Here is a 12,822-nt window from a genome sequence, read left to right on the forward strand (position 1 = left end):
CTGGTTTAGTCCTGGATTATTGGGCTGTCAAAATCATGGGCTCACCCCAATTTATCACGGCTTCGGGCGGGTAAAGGTTGGAAAATTAACGGTTCCGGGCGGGTGCGGGTTTAACTCTGATATAATCACGGGTTAACGAGCGGGTGCGGTGCTGTACTGCGCGGGTGCGGGTCGGTGCAGGTCTCCAAAAATGAACCTGTGCAGGACTCTGATCCTTTTTGCCTTTTGGCCTGAAGCCATTTACATTCTGTTCAGGAGAGATTGGCAATTCTAGGGCTGAAATGACATCACAAGTTGCAGTATTTTTGTGTTAAACTTGTGAATGAAACAAAACACGACTCCAGGTATGTTTTTGACAAGGAAACAACATTATAACAGATCAGAAAAATCAGAAAATAGCGTAACACGGGCCCTTTAAGAGAGGCAGACGTATAGCTACACTGAGCCTGTACACTCACAAGGTTAAACCCCTCATAAAAGCAAGCCATTAAATTATAATTGTACATATCCCAGCTTCATTAACTCATAATCAGAGTCCATTATCTTCTACGGCTCGTGCTTGATACTCGATCACGGTGTCAGAGTATCGGGAGCTGCCCCTGTTTGGATCTGAATCTCAATTGTCTCTGGGCCAGTGGATCAAAGCGAGTTCGATGAGAGCGGATTACGCGGCCGGGGCAGGTGTAGCAAAAACCTGTGAAAAGGGATTTGCGGAGATCTCTCCCAAGTCAGGCTGCCTGCCAAATGTTGTGTCTCATGGCAGCGCGGAGTGGTTAGCAGTCTCCCAGGCTGAAAGGTTAAACTCCGGGGTTGTATAGATTCGTCTTTATCTGTGGAGTTTACGTGGTCCAAGTTGTGTTTCCGTCGCTTTGTTTTTTGATGCGCATTTTGAAGATTCGAAGTAACTGGAGGTGTAAATTCACAAATATTGCATCTAGAACTTTTAATTTGCATAAAAATTTCTTATGCTTCAAGTGGATTTTGATTTAAATGCATATAAATCTCACACCGACTCAAACCAGAGACACATACGCGCTGTGTAATCTCAGGGAAAGTGTATGGTTGTCCTGCATTAAAAGTAGCTTCTGGTAATATTCTATCTACTTGATTACAGTTTAAAGCTGTGTTTCCTAAACTTTTTTTCTGGGGGCCCATATTTTAGAAGTCACAAACCTTTAGACATTATTCCTAAATCACAAAATAGAGGTGGATTTGACCATTTTTTAACATTAATGATGATTATTGTTGACTGAGTGATCGTGTCTCTCTGAACTATTAGTATTACTCAAGTTTTAAACAATGAAAAACATTGAACCAGCAATAAAAAGGATCCATAAGTCGCCTTTTTGGACATTAAATTTAGCCCATTTCTTTTTCTTTTCAACATTCAATTGAATCAGAAATATTGGAACAAATAATAAAGTCATAGTGTTTGGTCCACAAAAACAAAGGGACAGTGTCAGCAGTCACCTCCAGTCTCTCGCTCTAAAACCTTCAAATCAGGCAAGAAATCTCGGGGTAATAATGGACTCAGACTTGAACTTTAACAGCCACATCAAATCAATAACATCTGCAGCCTTTTACCATCTAAAAAACATAGCAAAAATCAAAGGTTTACTGTCTAAATCAGACTTGGAGAAACTTATCCATGCATTTGTCTCCAGTAGGTTAGATACTGTAATGTTCTGCTCACTGGTCTCTCCAAACGAGCTGTGAGACGCTGCAGAACATCCAGAATGCTGCAGCTCGGGTCCTGACTCGAACTAGGAAGTGCGAGCACATAAGTCCTGTGCTCAGGTCTCTGGACTGGCTTCCTGTGTCTCAGAGAATAGACTTTAAAGCAGCTCTGCTTGTACAAGTCTCTCCATGGCCGAGCACCAAAGTACATCTGTGACATGTTAGTGTCATATGAACCATCTCGCACTCTGAGGAGCTCAGGGACCGGCCTCCTGCTGGTGCCCAGAGTCAGAACTAAACAAGGGGAGTCAGCGTTTCAGGTTCATGCAGCTAAAACCTGGAACAGTCTGAACATGTGAGACAGACTCTTCTGTGACGCTGTTTAAATCCAGGCTCAAAACATTTCTGTTTAACTGTGCATATAACTGAAAGGTTTTCATTCCGCACTCTTCTCTCCAATTTATGTCTCTCTTTTTTTTATTTTAATCTTCATGTTTATTTATGTTTTGATTTGTTTTTATTATGATTTTAATGTATTTCTTATTCTGTAAAGCACTTTGAATTACTTTGTGTACGAATTGTGCTATACAAATAAACTTGCCTTGCCTAAAATAATTCCAAAAAGATTATACAATTATACAAAACATGTCTTAACATTTCAACATGTGTCAGAACTGTATATTGCAAACTTTCATGCAGATCCTGACAAGGTGACCCCTCCCCCCCAAAAAAAAAAAAAGTCTCTGTGACCCATCTGACCAGCTCACTTTTAGACATGACAAAACTATGTACAGCAAATGGGTGATTAACAGAGACAATGTGTCTCTGGCCAAGTCAAACCAAACAGAGTGAGCACGGTGCGCCTCTGAAGGCTTAGTGGTGTCGTGTGGTGTCATGACACGGGCTTAGGGCACAGGACACAGAGACACCAGGTGACCAAAGACCAACAGACAGTTATGTACTTGAACGCTCTGAAAACAGGGACGGAAACGTGGATAGAGAGAGTGCATTTGTTTTGCACATTTCTCATATAAATTTCAGAAATATGCACATTATATATGGATGGAAACTATAGACTGTCTAACCTGCTGGTCTCCGCGTTCAAATAGTAAGTGAGTATGGACATGCTTCTGGCTCCTTTGACTCCAGTTTGGTCTTAAAATGTTCTTTCAAATGAAACAGAAAACACACACCAAAGTTCTTGTAGAGGTACAAATGCAAGGAACAGTAAAATAACAGTGAAAAAATGCACAGCACAGTCAGATGACGATGTCCAAAAGCTTTTTTATTAGTAAAAATCGTTTTGGCAAAAAAAAGCCTTTGTCAGATATTTTTCTTGTGGTCCAAAGCAAGAAAAATATCTGACAAAGGCTTTTTTCCCAAAATGTTATTTAAAAATAAAAAAGCTTTTGGACATCGGCCACCTGTGTGCGCTGTGCATTTCTTCATTTAAAATGTTTTTTACCTGCTCTACATGCCTGGTGCTGGTCCTGGTGTTTTTATTTCACCATATTGTTTTTATATAGTTTGACTCCAAATTATCTCCTGTAACTGCTGGCCTCATGAGCTTCATTTGACTGAAGCCAAACACTGTGGGTGACGTCACACTCACTTCTCAGTCTATGGTGGAAACACAGTAAATGAGTTTCTGCCCTAAACCAAAACATACACATTTTAATGGTCTAAAAAAAACACCAAACTCTGCTCCATACAAGTGTTGATGGTCTTTTTGTGTGTGTAAAATGTTAAAACGCTGAATAACTCAACAGAGATTGAGACAGAACAGTGTTAGTGAAGTTGTTCTCTTTGTAGAGGTATTGACTTGTGTTACTTGTTGCAGACTCTTGATGATAAGTTGTAATATAAACATGAAATAACAGCCTTTGTCCTGCTCTTCACAGACGCGACACGTGTATTTCTTCATTGTGACGCCTCATTAAAGTGCCTGTGCCAGAGTCGGGCTGAGGCTGTGTACGCGTGAACACGTCAGCGCTGGGATTAGGTCTATTTATGAACTGTTGCATTCATGCTTGTTTCACTAATCCTGAATATTTAATTTGTCTCCTCTTTAGAGTTTTAAAGTCCATATATCTGCATTAAATTTGACTTAACTCAAATTACCTCTTTAATTAGCGACGCCAATGAAGCGTTAGCAGACAATGTTTTTGTCTTGTTAAAAACAGCTTTCTTTTCCACGGTGTCTTCTATTTAGGTTTTATATAAAACTTTCATGATGACCGGGGCCAGATACTGTTGGGACATCAATTATTCAAAGGTACATTACAGAACATATCGAGGCCTGTGCTGCACAGCAGCCACAGCCACAGCATTGATACTTTACAGTAACACCATGCTGGGGGCGGTTCTACATGCATGTCTATAGCAGAATGGTCAGCAGTTACCACGGTGGCACAATGTACACATGATCAAACACTGACGAAAATGTGATGACAAAGATAACATAATACAAAAAGGTGAGAGTGACTTAACAGAAAAACGATTTATTTGAGAAGGACTCAACAGTAAAAGTCTGCTAAAACAAATCTCAGTCAGATTAAAGTCTAACGGAGCTTCAGACAGAGCAGTGCCTTTGGTTAGCATCACTGACATCGGCTGTATCAGTATCAAAGTTATAAATATGAATATATAACATACATTTGCAGTCTGCACAAACATTTTACCGTCTATCTGTTGAGAACAAGACTTTGCAAACCTTTTCCCCTACATATTGCTTAATCCAGTGAGATTCCAGAGCAAAAAATACTCAAGTTAAGGTATCACATGAAAAAATCTACTTAAGTTTTAAGTATTAATGTACCTGTTTAAAAAAGTACTTGTGCATGATTTTAGGCCTAATAAAGCTTCAAATGTAGTGATTTTCAAATGCACAGAGAGAGATTTGTGCTGGACAGAAATGATTAAATCAATAGTTTTTTTTCCAGCTGTTTCTCTTTGCATATTTGTGTTTGTTCAAAAACTATGATTATGTTAAAAATAAACCCCTCAGCCTTTTGAGCAGATCCCAAACCGGAGTAGAAAGTACAGATAGTTGCTCTCAAATGCAGTGAAGTGAAAGTAAACGTATCCATTTTAAAATCCACTTAAATAAAGCACAGATCCCTAAAAAGTCCTGCACTTTTCTACTCACTATTATAACCCAATTTCATATCTTCTATTAACTTCCGTTGTTCTTTCCTCAGTATAAAGTTCCTATAGCCTGAACGCAGCAATACACTGGAGTCTTTGGCCATAGGAGCTCACTGTTATGTGTTGAATTCCATTGTCACACTCCCGCAGGCGGCTCTCGGCTCAGACATAATGTGATTGGGTTTGGTTTCCGTGGAGATCTCGCCGTGTGCTGAGTGCTACAGCTTATTTCTGGACTTTTTTATTGCACAGTAACTTCAGAACCAGCCCGTGCTTTATCACTTTGTAGTTAGCTGTTGATTTGAAGCGTTGTTGTGTAGGAGTTGGAAAGCCACACATGTGCTGCTGAAAATATGATTCTGTTATACAATTAAACCTCAGCCAGAGTCCTGCACGGGTTCATTTTTGGAGACCCGCACCCGCCTCGATGCGCCTCTCAACGATCAATGACGCAAAATGAGGACTGAATAGGCAAAAGTATGGATTAAGAAAGCGTTCAGAAATATTCGTGTGCACAGGATAAAAATCTGTGCATATTTGGCTGTAAATGAGCATAAAATAAATATTGGTAAACTCCCGAATGAGTCCAGTTGTGCGTAAAATGTGTTGTGTGTATTTTATCCATCAGAATATGAACTGAAAAGTTATGACGTCAAGAATTATAATCACGAAATAAAATGAAACGGTTACTCTTTCTTTATTACGAGTACGAATTCATAGACTCGACTTTACTGTCAAAAATACCTCATCACTTCACAGGCGTTAGTCCTGGTTTAGTCCTGGTTTAGACCTGGTTTAGTCCTGGTTTAGTCCTGATTTAGTCTTGGTTTAGTCCTGGTTTAGTCTTGGTTTAGTCCTGGTTTAGTGCTGGTTGAGTCCTGGTATAGACATGGTTTAATCCTGGTTTATCCTGATTTAGTCCTGGTTTAGTCCTGGTTAGTCCTAGCTGGTTTAGACCTGGTTTAGTCCTAGGTTAGTCCTGGTTTATATCTGGTTTAGACCTGGTTTAGTCCCTGGTTTAGTCCTGGTTTAGTCCTGGTTTAGACCTGGTTTAGTCCTGGTTTAGTCCTTGGTTTAGTCCTGGTTTAGACCTGGTTTAGTCCTGGTTTAGTCCTGGTTTAGTCCTGGTTTAGTCCTGGTGGTTAGTCCTGGTTTAGTCTTGGTTTAGTCCTGGTATAGTTTACCTGGTTTAGTTTACCTGGTTTAGTCCCCTGGTTTAGTCCTGGTTAGTCCTGGTTAGTTTACCTGGTTTAGTCCTGGTTTAGACCTGGTTTAGTCCTGGTTTAGTCTTGGTTTAGTCCTGGTATAGACCTGGGTTTACCTGGTTTAGTCCTGGTTTAGTCCTGGTTTAGTCCTGGTTTTAGACCTGGTTTAGACTGGTTTAGTCCTGGTTTAGTCCTGGTTTAGTCCTGGTTTAGTCCTGGTTTATAGACCTGGTTTAGACCTGGTTTAGTCCCTGGTTAGTCCTGGTATAGACCTGGTTTAGTCCTGGTTATAGTCTGGTTTAGTCCTGGTTAGACCTGGTATAGACCTGGTTTAGTCCTGGTTTAGACCTTGGTTTAGTCCTTGGTTTAGTCCTGGTTTAGTCCTGGTTTAGACCTGGTTTAGTCCTGGTTTTAGTCCTGGTTTAGTCTTGGTTTAGTCCTGGTTAGTTTAACCTGGTTTAGACCTGGTTTTAGTCCTGGTTTAGTCCTGGTATAGTTTACCTGGTTTAGTCCTGGTTTAGACCTGGTTTAGTCCTGTTTAGTCTTGGTTTAGTCCTGGTTATAGACCTGGTATAGACCTGGTTTAGTCCTGGTTTAGACCTGGTTTAGTCCTGGTGGTTAGTCCTGGTTTAGTCCTGGTGGTTTAGACCTGGTTTAGTCCTGGTGTTTAGTTTACCTGGTTTAGTCCTGGTTTAGTCCTGGTTTAGTCCTGGTTTAGTCCTGGTTTAGTCTCTGGTTTAGTCCTGGTTTAGTCCTGGTTTAGACCTGGTTTACTGGTTGTCCTGGTTTCCTGGTTTAGTCCTGGTTTAGTCCTGGTTTAGTCCTGGTTTAGTTTACCTGGTTTAGTCCTGGTTAGACCTGGTTTAGTCCTGGTGTAGACCTGACCCACCCGCATTGTAAAATTCAGGACCAAACCAGGTCTACGAAATGGTCCAGACTGTGGGTTCTGTTGTGAACAGATTTCTCTTCCTTCAGATAAAGTACCTCATCCACCACTGAAAGAAGGGACGACTCTCCAGGCAAATAACATTTCTTGAAATTTATTTTTTGTTCTGTTCCAAATATCAAATGTCTAGACTGTGTTTTTTTTGTTTTGTTTTTTTTGGTCAGACTGCTATCCTAATTCTTAATAATATTCTCTAATTTTGACTTCATTTGGTGGGATTTTAACTATTGTAAATAATATTACAGTTTTACACCAATCAAGATGCAATTTGTGAAGAAAAGTTGAAAAATATTTTGAATATTACAGCAAGTAGAGAGTTCAGACATACTAGTGAGTTTTAAGAAACTTTTTTTTTTTTTGACTCTTTAAACAGGATTCAAACTAAATAAAGGTGTTTTTTTAATATTTGTATTTGTAAGATAATAATTTATTTTTACATCAGAGGTCACAATTGTGGAATTTCCTAGTTTGGTGTCACAATTTCCCACCAGAAAGTCAAATTTTAGACGTAAAAAAAATAGGAAAAATGAGTAATCTGACCTGTCATATTCACTTTACAGTCACGCTCCAATCACTTGTGTCACAATCTTTGCCTTATAGTTGAAATTAAAGAGTTGAAACGTACCTGCTTTTCCTTGTTCTGACTTTTCATGTTTTGTCTCTGGGTTTTGTCGCGGGGGGATGTGATGTAAAACGAGTCCCCAGCCCCGCTCAGAGCAGAGAGAGACGAGCTGACAGCTTTTATCTGAGTCTCCACGGCTCTGCTCCTCTCCACACATCAGCCCCAGACGCCGGCGCAGCACCCAGGGGCCCGAGACAACATCAAATAGACAAATGAGAGAACGAGAAAGCAAAATAACATTACCGACAACATTTCCTCTGATCAAAACTCTGAACTCTGAGTCAGATGTGACCTCCACATGGTGCACTACGTAACTTTTCTGCTGGCACCTGCTCGTCTCCATGGAGATGTGATTGATTTGCCTGCGGTGATCTGCCGACAATATGACGTTAAACTGATCTAAGTCCACAGAAAAGTTCATCACACCAGGTCAGGTTACGGGTCGTCCTCCTGCCCCGGGAGACACTAAAGAGCCACTGGGGACGAGCGACTTATGCGGACTAAACCAGGACTAAAACCAGGACTGAACTAGGACTAAAACAGGACTAAACCAGAACTAAACCAGGACTAAAACAGGACTAAAACAAGACTGAACTAGGACTAAACCAGGACTAAACCAGGACTAAACCAGGATTAAACCAGGACTAAAAAACAGGACTAACCAGGACTAAACAGGACTAAACCAGAACTAAACAGGACTGAACCAGGACTAAAAGGACTAACAGGACTAAACTTAAACCAGGACTAAAACAGGACTAGGACAAACAGGACTAAACCAGGACTAAACAGGACTAAACCAGGAACTAAACCAGGACTAAAACCAGGACTAAACCAGGATTAAACCAGGACTAAAACAAGACTCAACCAGGACTAAACCAGGACTGAACTAGGACTAAACCAGGACTAAAACAGGACTGAACTAGGACTAAACCAGGACTGAACTAGGACTAAACCAGGACTAAACCAGGAACTAGGACTAAAGGACTGAATTAGGACTAAAACAGGACTAAACCAGACTAAACCAGGACTAAACAGGACTAAAACAGGACTAAACTAAACCAGGACTAAAACAAGAAACCAGGACTAAACCAGGACTAGGACTAAACCAGGACTAAAACAGGACTAAACTAAACTAAAACCAGGACTGAACAGGACTAAACAGGACTAAAACAGGACTAAAACAGGACTGAACTAGGACTAAACTAAACCAGGACTAAACCAGGACTAAACCAGGAAACCAGGACTAACCAAAAGACTAACCAGGACTAAACCAGGGACTAAACCAGGACTAAACCAGGACTGAGTGTCTGGATGGGCTCGGAGGTGAACCCACGTAGACTGTCAGGTGACTGTGCGCTCAGGGTTCTCACTCTCGGTCTCCCTCAAGTCCAAGATTAGTCCTGGTCTAGGCCTGGTGTAGTCCTAGTTTAGTCCTGACTTAGACCTAGTTTAGTCCTGGTGTAGTCCTGGTTTAGTCCTGGTTTTGACCTGGTTTAGTCCTGGTTTAGTCCTGGTTTAGTCCTGGTTTAGACCTGGTTTAGACCTGGTTTAGTCCTGGTTTAGTCCTGGTTTAGACCTGGTTAGTCCTGGTTTAGTCCTGGTTTAGTCCTGGTTTAGTCCTGGTTTAGACCTGGTTTAGTCCTGGTTTAGTCCTGGTTTAGTCCTGGTTTAGACCTGGTTTAGACCTGGTTGAGTCCTGGTTTAGTCCTGGTTTAGACCTGGTTTAGTCCTGGTTTAGTCCTGGTTTAGTCCTGGTTTAGACCTGGTTTAGACCTGGTTTAGTCCTGGTTTAGTTTTTAGACCTGGTTTAGACCTTGGTTTAGTCCTGGTTTAGTCCTGGTTTAGTCCTGGTTTAGACCTGGTTTAGAGTCCTGGTTTAGACCTGTTTAGACCTGGTTTAGACCTGGTTTAGTCCTGGTTTAGTCCTGGTTTAGTCCTGGTTAGACCTGGTTTAGTTTAGTCCTGCTTTAGACCTGGTTTAGACCTGGTTACCTGGTTTAGACCTGGTTACCTTTAGTCCTGGTTTAGACCTGCTGTTTAGTTAACCTGTTTAGACTGCTGATGTTTAATGATGCTGCATGAAGGTGGAAATGATTTGCTGTTGGAAAAATCGTTTATGAAATTAAAAAATCTATGAAAATACAATATTAAACAAATATATTACAGTTGTTATTGAAACTCATCATTGCCGAAACACAAAAGATGCATTTACTTTTATACGACCATGTGGCCTCTTATACTTGTTCTGACACAGCTCAAGATCACTTTAAAACTATTCAGGAAAGGTTCAATTTTGTCCTGTGAATGCAAATTTTCAATATCGATACCTGCTCAAACGAGTATCCAGTTTCGATACTAGTTTTATTATCGATTAGCGTCAGATTTTCTATACTTTTGACAACGGGATGGCATACTGAAGTCTCTAACGCACTCAAAACACCACTGTTCTTCGTGCATTTCTCGCTGGAGCTAGTCATGCAAACACGGCAGCTGCCTCGGGATCAGATCCGATTCAAACTCCTCTCTTGTCTGCACCTCCCTCTGCTCTGCTTTAAATCTCCTTCATAACTCAAAAACTGTCATCCTCCGCTGCATTCCTTCGCCATGGCTTCTTTTAATAACAGCTCTCTCCGTCTTCGTCCCCCGTGTCTCTGCTGGCACCACGCTGAATGCACCAGTCTAATGAAAGCTGCGCGTGTAGACCAGTAGTATTGTGCGTACGGGCCAATTAGTTTTAGTGTTAGAACGGGCCGCGTACTTAGCTGTGAGGAGGGTTTTCGCGTCGGTAATGATGGTATTGATTTGTGGAGCAACAAAGCGTGTTATGTGAGGAGGAAGAGATCTACATTTGCTTGCTGCGTGTTGTTGGAAAAGGTTTTATCTGGTTGTCATCTGGATACTTACATAGATAGATCTGACTGTCAACCTCAGATCTTTTTCAATCTGAAGGAGCTAGAGATCAAACAATAACCAAAATATTGTGAAATCGTATAGTTAAAAGTCTCTCAATAATATTGGAGACAGTCAGCCAGGTTGGTCCGACCTAGTGTCTCCACTCAATTTCATTTCTCTCCAGCGACTAGGTCAGGAATCAGAATACACTAGACCAGGGGTGTCAAACTCATTTTGGTCCGGGGGCCGTATCCAACCGACTTTGATCCCAAAGGGGCCGGATCAGAAAACTCATGTCATATAAACCCCAAAAATAACAATAAGTTCAAATATTTTGCAGAGAAACACAAATCTATTACAGAAATCTTTTTTAATTGAAGAACTCATTCGTTTACAAAATATTATAATATTATGAACAACCTGAAACTTTAAGAAAAATGCAATTTCAACACAATGTTTTAACATGAACTTGTTTAACATTAACTTGTATGTAAATAGGCATAAGTAAATTTTTCTTGGAAAATCCTGCACTCGGCTCCACTTTTCTCATGTTGGACATTTTGTTGATGAGGGTGTCACGGTCAACAGTCAAAACGATCGTCCTTTAAGAGCGTTTGGAAAGAGACAAGTCTTCATTTGTGCTGCTCTGGTGGGAGGGGCCACGTACAGAGACACTGGAGACGCTGCTGTGATAAACACCACAGAAAATTAATAATATTTTAATAGAAAATATCATTAAAATATTTTAGTAGAAAATCAGCCGAGGGCCAGATTAAAGGTCTTGGAGGGCCGGATCTGGCCCCCGGGCCGCATGTTTGACACCTGTGCACTAGACGGTTTGCGATAACCACGGGAGTTGTAGACCGCGCACCGGCCAATCAGAGGAGAGCTGTGAAGCCATGACGTCAAAGTCAAGTGCCTGTCTGTGTCCTTTTGTGGTACAGCACAACAGTAAACAAAGCGGTGGATGTAGACGAAGACAGACATATTGTGTTGGCAACTATTCCCGAGGATTTAAAGCCAGAACAAAGAGAATGTTTGGTGAATTTTATCAAGGGGAAAGATGTTTTTGCCCTTCTTCCTACAGGATTTGGCGCATTACATACGTCATGACGAAACAACAGCGATTGCTTCAATAAAAAAAGTACCCGCCTACACTACACTACATGCTTGTGTAAATATTATGAAATACATCCAATATTTGGCATTACTCAAAGCTATTGGCAAGGGATTACTCAAGACTCTTAAGTAAAATGCAAGAGTTTTGTCCTTCTGGGATTCTGTAGATAACTTACTTGTTGTGTGCTCAAATGTGAGTAAACACGCATGTGCAGACTTTACCTGCCCTGAACAACGAGGTCTGAACTTGAAGATGCTGTAGCAGCTAGAGTTTTTGACCTACAATAGCAAAAAATGTAAATTGTCGCACAAACTGTACTACATTAGTTGTCTCAAGAAACTTAAATGCATTCATGACCAGAAGTGGGCCTCGGATCAAATTTTTTCACACTGTTTGAGATTCATTGAGTTGAAAAACCTTTACTGCGCATGTGGACGCATGGAAAGGACCAGTGCAGAGCTCCGCGCCCCATGAAGCTAAGCGCAGCGTCGCTTGATTACACTTTGTGGACACCCTGCTCCACAGGCTCGGGGTTCTCACTCTCTCTGTCTCAAGTCCAAGATTAGTCCTGTTTTAGTCCTGTTTTTTTGACCTGTTTTAGACCTGCTTTAGTCCTGTTTTATTCCTATTTTAGACCTGTTTTAGTCCTGGTTCAGTCCTGTTTTAGTCCTGGTTCAAAGTCCTGTTTTAGACCTGTTTTAGTCCTATTTTAGACCTGTTTTAGACCTGTTTTAGTCCTGTTTTAATCCTGGTTTAGTCCTGTTTTAGTCCTGGTTTAGTCCTGTTTCAGTCCTGGTTCAATCCTAGTTGTAGCCATGTGTTGTAGCCTATGATTTATGTTCTGTAGGTGATTATGAACGGCGTTAATGTTAATAACATGATTCCGCTTCATTTTGAGTAAAAAATAAACATCAAATATTACTGATCTTTCCTGGACTGACACCTTTATGTTTGTGCTGAAAGTTATTTTTTTTTTTTTTTTTTTTTAAATAAACAAACAATCTGTATGACGCCTGTGTGTATATCTACATCACGAATTGCATACGTGCACTTAAAAAATCCCCACTACACCACTGGTTACAGGTAAAAGTTCTGTAATGTACTTTAAAGGGGAGTGTAATCTCAGAAAACACAGCAACACGAGTGAAGTGTCTTGCCCAAGAGCACAAAGCCTTGGCTCCCCTTTCTGTTGACGTTCCAAAAACCCCGAATC

The sequence above is a fragment of the Boleophthalmus pectinirostris genome, unplaced genomic scaffold, assembly GCF_026225935.1.
Source record: "Boleophthalmus pectinirostris isolate CB_2022bp ecotype Guang Dong unplaced genomic scaffold, ASM2622593v1 HiC_scaffold_17, whole genome shotgun sequence".
NCBI lineage: Eukaryota > Metazoa > Chordata > Actinopteri > Gobiiformes > Gobiidae > Boleophthalmus > Boleophthalmus pectinirostris.